Raw genomic sequence first — 14,374 nt, 5'->3', positions numbered from 1 at the left:
CAGTCTGTCTCTCAGTCTGTCTGTCTCTCAGTCTGTCTGTCTGTCTGTCTGTCAGTCTGTCTCTCAGTCTGTCTGTCTCTCTGTCTGTCTGTCTATCTGTCTGTCTCTCAGTCTGTCTCTCAGTATGTCTCTCAGTCTGTCTCTCAGTCTGTCTCTCAGTCTGTCTCTCAGTCTGTCTCTCAGGCTGTCTCTCAGTCTCTCTCAGTATGTCTCTCAGTCTGTCTGTCTCTCAGTCTGTCTGTCTGTCTGTCTGTCTGTCTGTCAGTCTGTCTCTCAGTCTGTCTGTCTCTCTGTCTGTCTCTCAGTCTGTCTGTCTGTCTATCTGTCTGTCTCTCAGTCTGCCTGTCTCTCTGTCTGTCTCTCAGTCTGTATCTCTGTCTGTCTGTCTCTCAGTCTGTCTGTATCTCAGTCTGTCTGTCAGTCTGTCTCTCTGTCTGTCTCTCATTCTGTCAGTCTGTCTCTCTGTCTGTCTCTCAGTATGCCTGTCTCTCAGTCTGCCTGTCTCTCAGTCTGTCTGTCTCTCAGTCTGTCTCTCAGTCTGTATATCTGTCTGTCTCTCAGTCTGTCCTCTCTGTCTGTCTGTCTATCTGTCTGTCTCTCAGTATGTCTGTATCTCAGTCTGTCTTTCAGTCTGTCTCTCAGTCTGTCTCTCAGTCTGTCTCCCAGTCTGTCTCTCAGTCTGTCTCTCAGTCTGTCTCTCTGTCTGTCTGTCCAGTCTGTTTCTCTGTCTGTCTCTCTGTCTGTCTCTCAGTCTGTCTCTCAGTATGTCTCTCAGTCTGTCTCTCAGTCTGTCTCTCAGTCTGTCTCTCAGTCTGTCTCTCAGGCTGTCTCTCAGTCTCTCTCAGTCTGTCTGTCTGTCAGTCTGTCTCTCAGTCTGTCTGTCTCTATGTCTGTCTCTCAGTCTGTCTGTCTATCTGTCTGTCTCTCAGTCTGTCTCTCAGTATGTCTCTCAGTCTGTCTCTCAGTCTGTCTCTCAGTCTGTCTCTCAGTCTGTCTCTCAGGCTGTCTCTCAGTCTCTCTCAGTCTGTCTCTCAGTCTGTCTGTCTCTCTGTCTGTCTCTCAGTATGTCTGTCTATCTGTCTGTCTCTCAGTCTGTCTCTCAGTATGTCTCTCAGTCTGTCTCTCAGTCTGTCTTTCAGTCTGTCTCTCAGTCTGTCTCCCAGTCTGTCTCTCAGTCTGTCTCTCAGTCTGTCTCTCTGTCTGTCTGTCCAGTCTGTCTCTCTGTCTGTCTCTCTGTCTGTATCCCAGTCTGTCTCTCAGTATGTCTCTCAGTCTGTCTCTATGTCTGTCTGTCCAGTCTGTCTCTCTGTCTGTCTCTCTGTCTGTCTCTCAGTCTGTCTCTCAGTATGTATGTATCTCTGTCTGTCTCTCAGTCTGTATGTCTCTCAGTCTGTATGTCTGTCTGTCTGTCAGTCTGTCTCTCAGTCTGTCTGTCTATCAGTCTGTCTGTCTCTCAGTATGTCTCTCAGTCTGTCTCTCTGTCTGTCTCTCAGTCTGTCTCGCAGTCTGTCCTCTATGTCTGTCTGTCTCTCTGTCTGTCTCTCAGTCTGTCTTTCAGTCTGTCTCCCAGTCTGTATCTCAGTCTGTCTCTCAGTCTGTCTCTCAGTCTGTCTGTCTGTCTGTCTGTCTGTCTGTCTGTCTGTCTGTCTGTCTGTCTGTCTGTCTGTCTGTCTGTCTGTCTCTCAGTCTGTCTATCAGTCTGTATGTCTCTCTGTCTGTCTCTCAGTCTGTCTGTCTGTCAATCTGTCTCTCAGTCTGTCTGTCTTTCTGTCTGTATCTCAGTTTGTCTGTCTCTTTGTCTGTCTCTCAGTCTGTCTGTCTCTCAGTATGTCTCTCAGTCTGTCTCCTAGTCTGTCTCTCAGTCTGTCTATCTGTCTGTCTGTCCAGTCTGTCTCTCTTGGCTGTCTGTCCAGTCTGTCTCTCTGTCTGTCTCTCTGTCTGTCTGTCTCTCAGTCTGTCTGTATGTCAGTCTGTCTGTCTCTCAGTCTGTCTCTCAGTCTGTCTCTCTGTCTGTCTCTCAGTCTGTCTGTCTTTCTGTCTGTATCTCAGTTTGTCTGTCTCTTTGTCTGTCTCTCAGTCTGTCTGTCTCTCAGTATGTCTCTCAGTCTGTCTATCAGTCTGTCTCTCTGTCTGTCTGTCCAGTCTGTCTCTCTGTCTGTCTGTCCAGTCTGTCTCTCTGTCTGTCTCTCTGTCTGTCTGTCTCTCAGTCTGTCTGTCTCTCTGTCTGTCTCCCAGTCTGTCTCTCAGTCTGTCTCTCAGTCTGTCTCTCTGTCTGTCTGTCCAGTCTGTCTCTCTGTCTGTCTCTCTGTCTGTCTCTCAGTCTGTCTCTCAGTATGTATGTCTCTCTGTCTGTCTCTCAGTCTGTATGTCTCTCAGTCTGTATGTCTGTCTGTCTGTCAGTCTGTCTCTCAGTCTGTCTGTCTATCAGTCTGTCTGTCTCTCAGTATGTCTCTCAGTCTGTCTCTCTGTCTGTCTCTCAGTCTGTCTCGCAGTCTGTCCTCTATGTCTGTCTGTCTCTCTGTCTGTCTCTCAGTATGTCTGTCTCTCAGTCTGTCTCTCAGTCTGTATCTCAGTCTGTCTCTCAGTCTGTCTCTCAGTCTGTCTGTCTGTATGTCTGTCTGTCTGTCTCTCAGTCTGTCTATCAGTCTGTATGTCTCTCTGTCTGTCTCTCAGTCTGTCTGTCTGTCAGTCTGTCTCTCAGTCTGTCTGTCTCTCTGTCTGTCTCTCAGTCTGTCTGTCTATCTGTCTGTCTCTCAGTCTGCCTGTCTCTCTGTCTGTCTCTCAGTCTGTATCTCTGTCTGTCTGTCTCTCAGTCTGTCTGTATCTCAGTCTGTCTGTCAGTCTGTCTCTCTGTCTGTCTCTCATTCTGTCAGTCTGTCTCTCTGTCTGTCTCTCAGTCTGCCTGTCTCTCAGTCTGCCTGTCTCTCAGTCTGTCTGTCTCTCAGTCTGTCTCTCAGTCTGTATATCTGTCTGTCTCTCAGTCTGTCTCTCAGTCTGTCCTCTCTGTCTGTCTGTCAGTCTGTCTCTCAGTCTGTCTGTCTATCAGTCTGTCTGTCTCTCAGTATGTATCTCAGTCTGTCTCTCTGTCTGTCTCTCAGTCTGTCTCGCAGTCTGTCCTCTATGTCTGTCTGTCTCTCTGTCTGTCTCTCAGTCTGTCTCCCAGTCTGTATCTCAGTCTGTCTCTCAGTCTGTCTCTCAGTCTGTCTGTCTGTCTGTCTGTCTGTCTGTGTGTCTGTCTGTCTGTCTGTCTGTCTGTCTGTCTGTCTGTCTGTCTGTCTCTCAGTCTGTCTATCAGTCTGTATGTCTCCCTGTCTGTCTCTCAGTCTGTCTGTCTGTCAATCTGTCTCTCAGTCTGTCTGTCTTTCTGTCTGTATCTCAGTTTGTCTGTCTCTTTGTCTGTCTATCAGTCTGTCTGTCTCTCAGTATGTCTCTCAGTCTGTCTCTCTGTCTGTCTCTCAGTCTGTCTCGCAGTCTGTCCTCTATGTCTGTCTGTCTCTCTGTCTGTCTCTCAGTATGTCTGTCTCTCAGTCTGTCTCTCAGTCTGTCTCCCAGTCTGTATCTCAGTCTGTCTCTCAGTCTGTCTCTCAGTCTGTCTGTCTGTATGTCTGTCTGTCTGTCTGTCTCTCAGTCTGTCTATCAGTCTGTATGTCTCTCTGTCTGTCTCTCAGTCTGTCTGTCTGTCAGTCTGTCTCTCAGTCTGTCTGTCTCTCTGTCTGTCTCTCAGTCTGTCTGTCTATCTGTCTGTCTCTCAGTCTGCCTGTCTCTCTGTCTGTCTCTCAGTCTGTATCTCTGTCTGTCTGTCTCTCAGTCTGTCTGTATCTCAGTCTGTCTGTCAGTCTGTCTCTCTGTCTGTCTCTCATTCTGTCAGTCTGTCTCTCTGTCTGTCTCTCAGTCTGCCTGTCTCTCAGTCTGCCTGTCTCTCAGTCTGTCTGTCTCTCAGTCTGTCTCTCAGTCTGTATATCTGTCTGTCTCTCAGTCTGTCTCTCAGTCTGTCCTCTCTGTCTGTCTGTCTGTCAGTCTGTCTCTCAGTCTGTCTGTCTATCAGTCTGTCTGTCTCTCAGTATGTATCTCAGTCTGTCTCTCTGTCTGTCTCTCAGTCTGTCTCGCAGTCTGTCCTCTATGTCTGTCTGTCTCTCTGTCTGTCTCTCAGTCTGTCTCCCAGTCTGTATCTCAGTCTGTCTCTCAGTCTGTCTCTCAGTCTGTCTGTCTGTCTGTCTGTCTGTCTGTGTGTCTGTCTGTCTGTCTGTCTGTCTGTCTGTCTGTCTGTCTGTCTGTCTGTCTGTCTCTCAGTCTGTCTATCAGTCTGTATGTCTCCCTGTCTGTCTCTCAGTCTGTCTGTCTGTCAATCTGTCTCTCAGTCTGTCTGTCTTTCTGTCTGTATCTCAGTTTGTCTGTCTCTTTGTCTGTCTCTCAGTCTGTCTGTCTCTCAGTATGTCTCTCAGTCTGTCTCCTAGTCTGTCTCTCAGTCTGTCTCTCAGTCTGTCTCTCTGTCTGTCTGTCCAGTCTGTCTATCTGTCTGTCTGTCCAGTCTGTCTCTCTGTCTGTCTCTCTGTCTGTCTGTCTCTCAGTCTGTCTGTATGTCAGTCTGTCTCTCAGTCTGTCTCTCAGTCTGTCTCTCTGTCTGTCTCTCAGTCTGTCTGTCTGTCAATCTGTCTCTCAGTCTGTCTGTCTTTCTGTCTGTATCTCAGTTTGTCTGTCTCTTTGTCTGTCTCTCAGTCTGTCTGTCTCTCAGTATGTCTCTCAGTCTGTATCCTAGTCTGTCTCTCAGTCTGTCTCTCAGTCTGTCTCTCTGTCTGTCTGTCCAGTCTGTCTCTATGTCTGTCTGTCCAGTCTGTCTCTATGTCTGTCTCTCTGTCTGTCTGTCTCTCAGTCTGTCTGTCTCTCTGTCTGTCTCCCAGTCTGTCTCTCAGTCTGTCTCTCAGTCTGTCTCTCTGTATGTCTGTCCAGTCTGTCTCTATGTCTGTCTCTCTGTCTGTCTCTCAGTCTGTCTATCAGTCTGTATGTCTCTCAGTCTGTATGTCTGTCTGTCTGTCAGTCTGTCTCTCAGTCTGTCTGTCTATCAGTCTGTCTGTCTCTCAGTATGTCTCTCAGTCTGTCTCTCTGTCTGTCTCTCAGTCTGTCTCGCAGTCTGTCCTCTATGTCTGTCTGTCTCTCTGTCTGTCTCTCAGTATGTCTGTCTGTCAATCTGTCTCTCAGTCTGTCTGTCTTTCTGTCTGTATCTCAGTTTGTCTGTCTCTTTGTCTGTCTCTCAGTATGTCTGTCTCTCAGTATGTCTCTCAGTCTGTCTCCTAGTCTGTCTCTCAGTCTGTCTCTCAGTCTGTCTCTCTGTCTCTCAGTATGTCTGTCTGTCTGTCTGCCTGTCTCTCAGTCTGTCTGTCTCTCAGTCTGTCTCTCAGTCTGTATATCTGTCTGTCTCTCAGTCTGTCCTCTCTGTCTGTCTGTCTATCTGTCTGTCTCTCAGTATGTCTGTATCTCAGTCTGTCTTTCAGTCTGTCTCTCAGTCTGTCTCTCAGTCTGTCTCCCAGTCTGTCTCTCAGTCTGTCTCTCAGTCTGTCTCTCTGTCTGTCTGTCCAGTCTGTCTCTCTGTCTGTCTCTCTGTCTGTCTCTCAGTCTGTCTCTCAGTATGTCTCTCAGTCTGTCTCTCAGTCTGTCTCTCAGTCTGTCTCTCAGTCTGTCTCTCAGGCTGTCTCTCAGTCTCTCTCAGTCTGTCTGTCTGTCAGTCTGTCTCTCAGTCTGTCTGTCTCTATGTCTGTCTCTCAGTCTGTCTGTCTATCTGTCTGTCTCTCAGTCTGTCTCTCAGTATGTCTCTCAGTCTGTCTCTCAGTCTGTCTCTCAGTCTGTCTCTCAGTCTGTCTCTCAGGCTGTCTCTCAGTCTCTCTCAGTCTGTCTCTCAGTCTGTCTGTCTCTCTGTCTGTCTCTCAGTATGTCTGTCTATCTGTCTGTCTCTCAGTCTGTCTCTCAGTATGTCTCTCAGTCTGTCTCTCAGTCTGTCTTTCAGTCTGTCTCTCAGTCTGTCTCCCAGTCTGTCTCTCAGTCTGTCTCTCAGTCTGTCTCTCTGTCTGTCTGTCCAGTCTGTCTCTCTGTCTGTCTCTCTGTCTGTATCCCAGTCTGTCTCTCAGTATGTCTCTCAGTCTGTCTCTATGTCTGTCTGTCCAGTCTGTCTCTCTGTCTGTCTCTCTGTCTGTCTCTCAGTCTGTCTCTCAGTATGTATGTATCTCTGTCTGTCTCTCAGTCTGTATGTCTCTCAGTCTGTATGTCTGTCTGTCTGTCAGTCTGTCTCTCAGTCTGTCTGTCTATCAGTCTGTCTGTCTCTCAGTATGTCTCTCAGTCTGTCTCTCTGTCTGTCTCTCAGTCTGTCTCGCAGTCTGTCCTCTATGTCTGTCTGTCTCTCTGTCTGTCTCTCAGTCTGTCTTTCAGTCTGTCTCCCAGTCTGTATCTCAGTCTGTCTCTCAGTCTGTCTCTCAGTCTGTCTGTCTGTCTGTCTGTCTGTCTGTCTGTCTGTCTGTCTGTCTGTCTGTCTGTCTCTCAGTCTGTCTATCAGTCTGTATGTCTCTCTGTCTGTCTCTCAGTCTGTCTGTCTGTCAATCTGTCTCTCAGTCTGTCTGTCTTTCTGTCTGTATCTCAGTTTGTCTGTCTCTTTGTCTGTCTCTCAGTCTGTCTGTCTCTCAGTATGTCTCTCAGTCTGTCTCCTAGTCTGTCTCTCAGTCTGTCTATCTGTCTGTCTGTCCAGTCTGTCTCTCTGTCTGTCTGTCCAGTCTGTCTCTCTGTCTGTCTCTCTGTCTGTCTGTCTCTCAGTCTGTCTGTATGTCAGTCTGTCTCTCAGTCTGTCTCTCAGTCTGTCTCTCTGTCTGTCTCTCAGTCTGTCTGTCTTTCTGTCTGTATCTCAGTTTGTCTGTCTCTTTGTCTGTCTCTCAGTCTGTCTGTCTCTCAGTATGTCTCTCAGTCTGTCTATCAGTCTGTCTCTCTGTCTGTCTGTCCAGTCTGTCTCTCTGTCTGTCTGTCCAGTCTGTCTCTCTGTCTGTCTCTCTGTCTGTCTGTCTCTCAGTCTGTCTGTCTCTCTGTCTGTCTCCCAGTCTGTCTCTCAGTCTGTCTCTCAGTCTGTCTCTCTGTCTGTCTGTCCAGTCTGTCTCTCTGTCTGTCTCTCTGTCTGTCTCTCAGTCTGTCTCTCAGTATGTATGTCTCTCTGTCTGTCTCTCAGTCTGTATGTCTCTCAGTCTGTATGTCTGTCTGTCTGTCAGTCTGTCTCTCAGTCTGTCTGTCTATCAGTCTGTCTGTCTCTCAGTATGTCTCTCAGTCTGTCTCTCTGTCTGTCTCTCAGTCTGTCTCGCAGTCTGTCCTCTATGTCTGTCTGTCTCTCTGTCTGTCTCTCAGTATGTCTGTCTCTCAGTCTGTCTCTCAGTCTGTATCTCAGTCTGTCTCTCAGTCTGTCTCTCAGTCTGTCTGTCTGTATGTCTGTCTGTCTGTCTCTCAGTCTGTCTATCAGTCTGTATGTCTCTCTGTCTGTCTCTCAGTCTGTCTGTCTGTCAGTCTGTCTCTCAGTCTGTCTGTCTCTCTGTCTGTCTCTCAGTCTGTCTGTCTATCTGTCTGTCTCTCAGTCTGCCTGTCTCTCTGTCTGTCTCTCAGTCTGTATCTCTGTCTGTCTGTCTCTCAGTCTGTCTGTATCTCAGTCTGTCTGTCAGTCTGTCTCTCTGTCTGTCTCTCATTCTGTCAGTCTGTCTCTCTGTCTGTCTCTCAGTCTGCCTGTCTCTCAGTCTGCCTGTCTCTCAGTCTGTCTGTATCTCAGTCTGTCTCTCAGTCTGTATATCTGTCTGTCTCTCAGTCTGTCTCTCAGTCTGTCCTCTCTGTCTGTCTGTCAGTCTGTCTCTCAGTCTGTCTGTCTATCAGTCTGTCTGTCTCTCAGTATGTATCTCAGTCTGTCTCTCTGTCTGTCTCTCAGTCTGTCTCGCAGTCTGTCCTCTATGTCTGTCTGTCTCTCTGTCTGTCTCTCAGTCTGTCTCCCAGTCTGTATCTCAGTCTGTCTCTCAGTCTGTCTCTCAGTCTGTCTGTCTGTCTGTCTGTCTGTCTGTCTGTGTGTCTGTCTGTCTGTCTGTCTGTCTGTCTGTCTGTCTGTCTGTCTGTCTGTCTCTCAGTCTGTCTATCAGTCTGTATGTCTCCCTGTCTGTCTCTCAGTCTGTCTGTCTGTCAATCTGTCTCTCAGTCTGTCTGTCTTTCTGTCTGTATCTCAGTTTGTCTGTCTCTTTGTCTGTCTATCAGTCTGTCTGTCTCTCAGTATGTCTCTCAGTCTGTCTCTCTGTCTGTCTCTCAGTCTGTCTCGCAGTCTGTCCTCTATGTCTGTCTGTCTCTCTGTCTGTCTCTCAGTATGTCTGTCTCTCAGTCTGTCTCTCAGTCTGTCTCCCAGTCTGTATCTCAGTCTGTCTCTCAGTCTGTCTCTCAGTCTGTCTGTCTGTATGTCTGTCTGTCTGTCTGTCTCTCAGTCTGTCTATCAGTCTGTATGTCTCTCTGTCTGTCTCTCAGTCTGTCTGTCTGTCAGTCTGTCTCTCAGTCTGTCTGTCTCTCTGTCTGTCTCTCAGTCTGTCTGTCTATCTGTCTGTCTCTCAGTCTGCCTGTCTCTCTGTCTGTCTCTCAGTCTGTATCTCTGTCTGTCTGTCTCTCAGTCTGTCTGTATCTCAGTCTGTCTGTCAGTCTGTCTCTCTGTCTGTCTCTCATTCTGTCAGTCTGTCTCTCTGTCTGTCTCTCAGTCTGCCTGTCTCTCAGTCTGCCTGTCTCTCAGTCTGTCTGTCTCTCAGTCTGTCTCTCAGTCTGTATATCTGTCTGTCTCTCAGTCTGTCTCTCAGTCTGTCCTCTCTGTCTGTCTGTCTGTCAGTCTGTCTCTCAGTCTGTCTGTCTATCAGTCTGTCTGTCTCTCAGTATGTATCTCAGTCTGTCTCTCTGTCTGTCTCTCAGTCTGTCTCGCAGTCTGTCCTCTATGTCTGTCTGTCTCTCTGTCTGTCTCTCAGTCTGTCTCCCAGTCTGTATCTCAGTCTGTCTCTCAGTCTGTCTCTCAGTCTGTCTGTCTGTCTGTCTGTCTGTCTGTCTGTGTGTCTGTCTGTCTGTCTGTCTGTCTGTCTGTCTGTCTGTCTGTCTGTCTGTCTCTCAGTCTGTCTATCAGTCTGTATGTCTCCCTGTCTGTCTCTCAGTCTGTCTGTCTGTCAATCTGTCTCTCAGTCTGTCTGTCTTTCTGTCTGTATCTCAGTTTGTCTGTCTCTTTGTCTGTCTCTCAGTCTGTCTGTCTCTCAGTATGTCTCTCAGTCTGTCTCCTAGTCTGTCTCTCAGTCTGTCTCTCAGTCTGTCTCTCTGTCTGTCTGTCCAGTCTGTCTATCTGTCTGTCTGTCCAGTCTGTCTCTCTGTCTGTCTCTCTGTCTGTCTGTCTCTCAGTCTGTCTGTATGTCAGTCTGTCTCTCAGTCTGTCTCTCAGTCTGTCTCTCTGTCTGTCTCTCAGTCTGTCTGTCTGTCAATCTGTCTCTCAGTCTGTCTGTCTTTCTGTCTGTATCTCAGTTTGTCTGTCTCTTTGTCTGTCTCTCAGTCTGTCTGTCTCTCAGTATGTCTCTCAGTCTGTATCCTAGTCTGTCTCTCAGTCTGTCTCTCAGTCTGTCTCTCTGTCTGTCTGTCCAGTCTGTCTCTATGTCTGTCTGTCCAGTCTGTCTCTATGTCTGTCTCTCTGTCTGTCTGTCTCTCAGTCTGTCTGTCTCTCTGTCTGTCTCCCAGTCTGTCTCTCAGTCTGTCTCTCAGTCTGTCTCTCTGTCTGTCTGTCCAGTCTGTCTCTATGTCTGTCTCTCTGTCTGTCTCTCAGTCTGTCTATCAGTCTGTATGTCTCTCAGTCTGTATGTCTGTCTGTCTGTCAGTCTGTCTCTCAGTCTGTCTGTCTATCAGTCTGTCTGTATCTCAGTATGTCTCTCAGTCTGTCTCTCTGTCTGTCTCTCAGTCTGTCTCGCAGTCTGTCCTCTATGTCTGTCTGTCTCTCTGTCTGTCTCTCAGTATGTCTGTCTGTCAATCTGTCTCTCAGTCTGTCTGTCTTTCTGTCTGTATCTCAGTTTGTCTGTCTCTTTGTCTGTCTCTCAGTATGTCTGTCTCTCAGTATGTCTCTCAGTCTGTCTCCTAGTCTGTCTCTCAGTCTGTCTCTCAGTCTGTCTCTCTGTCTCTCAGTATGTCTGTCTGTCTGTCAGTCTGTCTCTCAGTCTGCCCTCTCTGTCTGTCCCTTTGTCTGTCTCTCAGTATGTCTGTCTCTCAGTCTGTCTCTCAGTATGTCTCTCAGTCTGTCTCTCAGTCTGTCTGTCAGTCTGTCTCTCAGTCTGTCTCTCAGTCTGCCCTATCTGTCTGTCTGTCCCTCTGTCTGTCTCTCAGTATGTCTGTCTCTCAGTCTGTCTCTCAGTATGTCTCTCAGTCTGTCTCTCAGTCTGTCTCTCAGTCTGTCTCTCAGTCTGTCTCTCAGGCTGTCTCTCAGTCTCTCTCAGTCTGTCTCTCAGTCTGTCTGTCTCTCAGTCTGTCTGTCTGTCTGTCTGTCAGTCTGTCTCTCAGTCTGTCTGTCTCTCTGTCTGTCTGTCTATCTGTCTGTCTCTCAGTCTGTCTCTCAGTATGTCTCTCAGTCTGTCTCTCAGTCTGTCTCTCAGTCTGTCTCTCAGTCTGTCTCTCAGGCTGTCTCTCAGTCTCTCTCAGTATGTCTCTCAGTCTGTCTGTCTCTCAGTCTGTCTGTCTGTCTGTCTGTCTGTCTGTCTGTCAGTCTGTCTCTCAGTCTGTCTGTCTCTCTGTCTGTCTCTCAGTCTGTCTGTCTGTCTAGCTGTCTGTCTCTCAGTCTGCCTGTCTCTCTGTCTGTCTCTCAGTCTGTATCTCTGTCTGTCTGTCTCTCAGTCTGTCTGTATCTCAGTCTGTCTGTCAGTCTGTCTCTCTGTCTGTCTCTCATTCTGTCAGTCTGTCTCTCTGTCTGTCTCTCAGTATGCCTGTCTCTCAGTCTGCCTGTCTCTCAGTCTGTCTGTCTCTCAGTCTGTCTCTCAGTCTGTATATCTGTCTGTATCTCAGTCTGTCCTCTCTGTCTGTCTGTCTATCTGTCTGTCTCTCAGTATGTCTGTATCTCAGTCTGTCTTTCAGTCTGTCTCTCAGTCTGTCTCTCTGTCTGTCTCTCTGTCTGTCTCTCAGTATGTCTGTATCTCAGTCTGTCTTTCAGTCTGTCTCTCAGTCTGTCTCTCAGTCTGTCTCCCAGTCTGTCTCTCAGTCTGTCTCTCAGTCTGTCTCTCTGTCTGTCTGTCCAGTCTGTCTCTCTGTCTGTCTCTCTGTCTGTCTCTCAGTCTGTCTCTCAGTATGTCTCTCAGTCTGTCTCTCAGTCTGTCTCTCAGTCTGTCTCTCAGTCTGTCTCTCAGGCTGTCTCTCAGTCTCTCTCAGTCTGTCTGTCTGTCAGTCTGTCTCTCAGTCTGTCTGTCTCTATGTCTGTCTCTCAGTCTGTCTGTCTATCTGTCTGTCTCTCAGTCTGTCTCTCAGTATGTCTCTCAGTCTGTCTCTCAGTCTGTCTCTCAGTCTGTCTCTCAGTCTGTCTCTCAGGCTGTCTCTCAGTCTCTCTCAGTCTGTCTCTCAGTCTGTCTGTCTCTCTGTCTGTCTCTCAGTATGTCTGTCTATCTGTCTGTCTCTCAGTCTGTCTCTCAGTATGTCTCTCAGTCTGTCTCTCAGTCTGTCTTTCAGTCTGTCTCTCAGTCTGTCTCCCAGTCTGTCTCTCAGTCTGTCTCTCAGTCTGTCTCTCTGTCTGTCTGTCCAGTCTGTCTCTCTGTCTGTCTCTCTGTCTGTATCCCAGTCTGTCTCTCAGTATGTCTCTCAGTCTGTCTCTATGTCTGTCTGTCCAGTCTGTCTCTCTGTCTGTCTCTCTGTCTGTCTCTCAGTCTGTCTCTCAGTATGTATGTATCTCTGTCTGTCTCTCAGTCTGTATGTCTCTCAGTCTGTATGTCTGTCTGTCTGTCAGTCTGTCTCTCAGTCTGTCTGTCTATCAGTCTGTCTGTCTCTCAGTATGTCTCTCAGTCTGTCTCTCTGTCTGTCTCTCAGTCTGTCTCGCAGTCTGTCCTCTATGTCTGTCTGTCTCTCTGTCTGTCTCTCAGTCTGTCTTTCAGTCTGTCTCCCAGTCTGTATCTCAGTCTGTCTCTCAGTCTGTCTCTCAGTCTGTCTGTCTGTCTGTCTGTCTGTCTGTCTGTCTGTCTGTCTGTCTGTCTGTCTGTCTCTCAGTCTGTCTATCAGTCTGTATGTCTCTCTGTCTGTCTCTCAGTCTGTCTGTCTGTCAATCTGTCTCTCAGTCTGTCTGTCTTTCTGTCTGTATCTCAGTTTGTCTGTCTCTTTGTCTGTCTCTCAGTCTGTCTGTCTCTCAGTATGTCTCTCAGTCTGTCTCCTAGTCTGTCTCTCAGTCTGTCTATCTGTCTGTCTGTCCAGTCTGTCTCTCTGTCTGTCTGTCCAGTCTGTCTCTCTGTCTGTCTCTCTGTCTGTCTGTCTCTCAGTCTGTCTGTATGTCAGTCTGTCTCTCAGTCTGTCTCTCAGTCTGTCTCTCTGTCTGTCTCTCAGTCTGTCTGTCTTTCTGTCTGTATCTCAGTTTGTCTGTCTCTTTGTCTGTCTCTCAGTCTGTCTGTCTCTCAGTATGTCTCTCAGTCTGTCTATCAGTCTGTCTCTCTGTCTGTCTGTCCAGTCTGTCTCTCTGTCTGTCTGTCCAGTCTGTCTCTCTGTCTGTCTCTCTGTCTGTCTGTCTCTCAGTCTGTCTGTCTCTCTGTCTGTCTCCCAGTCTGTCTCTCAGTCTGTCTCTCAGTCTGTCTCTCTGTCTGTCTGTCCAGTCTGTCTCTCTGTCTGTCTCTCTGTCTGTCTCTCAGTCTGTCTCTCAGTATGTATGTCTCTCTGTCTGTCTCTCAGTCTGTATGTCTCTCAGTCTGTATGTCTGTCTGTCTATCAGTCTGTCTGTCTCTCAGTATGTCTCTCAGTCTGTCTCTCTGTCTGTCTCTCAGTCTGTCTCGCAGTCTGTCCTCTATGTCTGTCTGTCTCTCTGTCTGTCTCTCAGTATGTCTGTCTCTCAGTCTGTCTCTCAGTCTGTATCTCAGTCTGTCTCTCAGTCTGTCTCTCAGTCTGTCTGTCTGTATGTCTGTCTGTCTGTCTCTCAGTCTGTCTATCAGTCTGTATGTCTCTCTGTCTGTCTCTCAGTCTGTCTGTCTGTCAGTCTGTCTCTCAGTCTGTCTGTCTCTCTGTCTGTCTCTCAGTCTGTCTGTCTATCTGTCTGTCTCTCAGTCTGCCTGTCTCTCTGTCTGTCTCTCAGTCTGTATCTCTGTCTGTCTGTCTCTCAGTCTGTCTGTATCTCAGTCTGTCTGTCAGTCTGTCTCTCTGTCTGTCTCTCATTCTGTCAGTCTGTCTCTCTGTCTGTCTCTCAGTCTGCCTGTCTCTCAGTCTGCCTGTCTCTCAGTCTGTCTGTCTCTCAGTCTGTCTCTCAGTCTGTATATCTGTCTGTCTCTCAGTCTGTCTCTCAGTCTGTCCTCTCTGTCTGTCTGTCAGTCTGTCTCTCAGTCTGTCTGTCTATCAGTCTGTCTGTCTCTCAGTATGTATCTCAGTCTGTCTCTCTGTCTGTCTCTCAGTCTGTCTCGCAGTCTGTCCTCTATGTCTGTCTGTCTCTCTGTCTGTCTCTCAGTCTGTCTCCCAGTCTGTATCTCAGTCTGTCTCTCAGTCTGTCTCTCAGTCTGTCTGTCTGTCTGTCTGTCTGTCTGTGTGTCTGTCTGTCTGTCTGTCTGTCTGTCTGTCTGTCTGTCTGTCTGTCTGTCTCTCAGTCTGTCTATCAGTCTGTATGTCTCCCTGTCTGTCTCTCAGTCTGTCTGTCTGTCAATCTGTCTCTCAGTCTGTCTGTCTTTCTGTCTGTATCTCAGTTTGTCTGTCTCTTTGTCTGTCTATCAGTCTGTCTGTCTCTCAGTATGTCTCTCAGTCTGTCTCTCTGTCTGTCTCTCAGTCTGTCTCGCAGTCTGTCCTCTATGTCTGTCTGTCTCTCTGTCTGTCTCTCAGTATGTCTGTCTCTCAGTCTGTCTCTCAGTCTGTCTCCCAGTCTGTATCTCAGTCTGTCTCTCAGTCTGTCTCTCAGTCTGTCTGTCTGTATGTCTGTCTGTCTGTCTGTCTCTCAGTCTGTCTATCAGTCTGTATGTCTCTCTGTCTGTCTCTCAGTCTGTCTGTCTGTCAGTCTGTCTCTCAGTCTGTCTGTCTCTCTGTCTGTCTCTCAGTCTGTCTGTCTATCTGTCTGTCTCTCAGTCTGCCTGTCTCTCTGTCTGTCTCTCAGTCTGTATCTCTGTCTGTCTGTCTCTCAGTCTGTCTGTATCTCAGTCTGTCTGTCAGTCTGTCTCTCTGTCTG

This window comes from Notolepis coatsorum (genome assembly GCF_963971535.1).
Source record: "Notolepis coatsorum genome assembly, chromosome: 3".
In the NCBI taxonomy this organism is placed as follows: Eukaryota; Metazoa; Chordata; class Actinopteri; order Aulopiformes; family Paralepididae; genus Notolepis; species Notolepis coatsorum.
Note: the sequence above shows the minus strand (reverse complement) of the source record.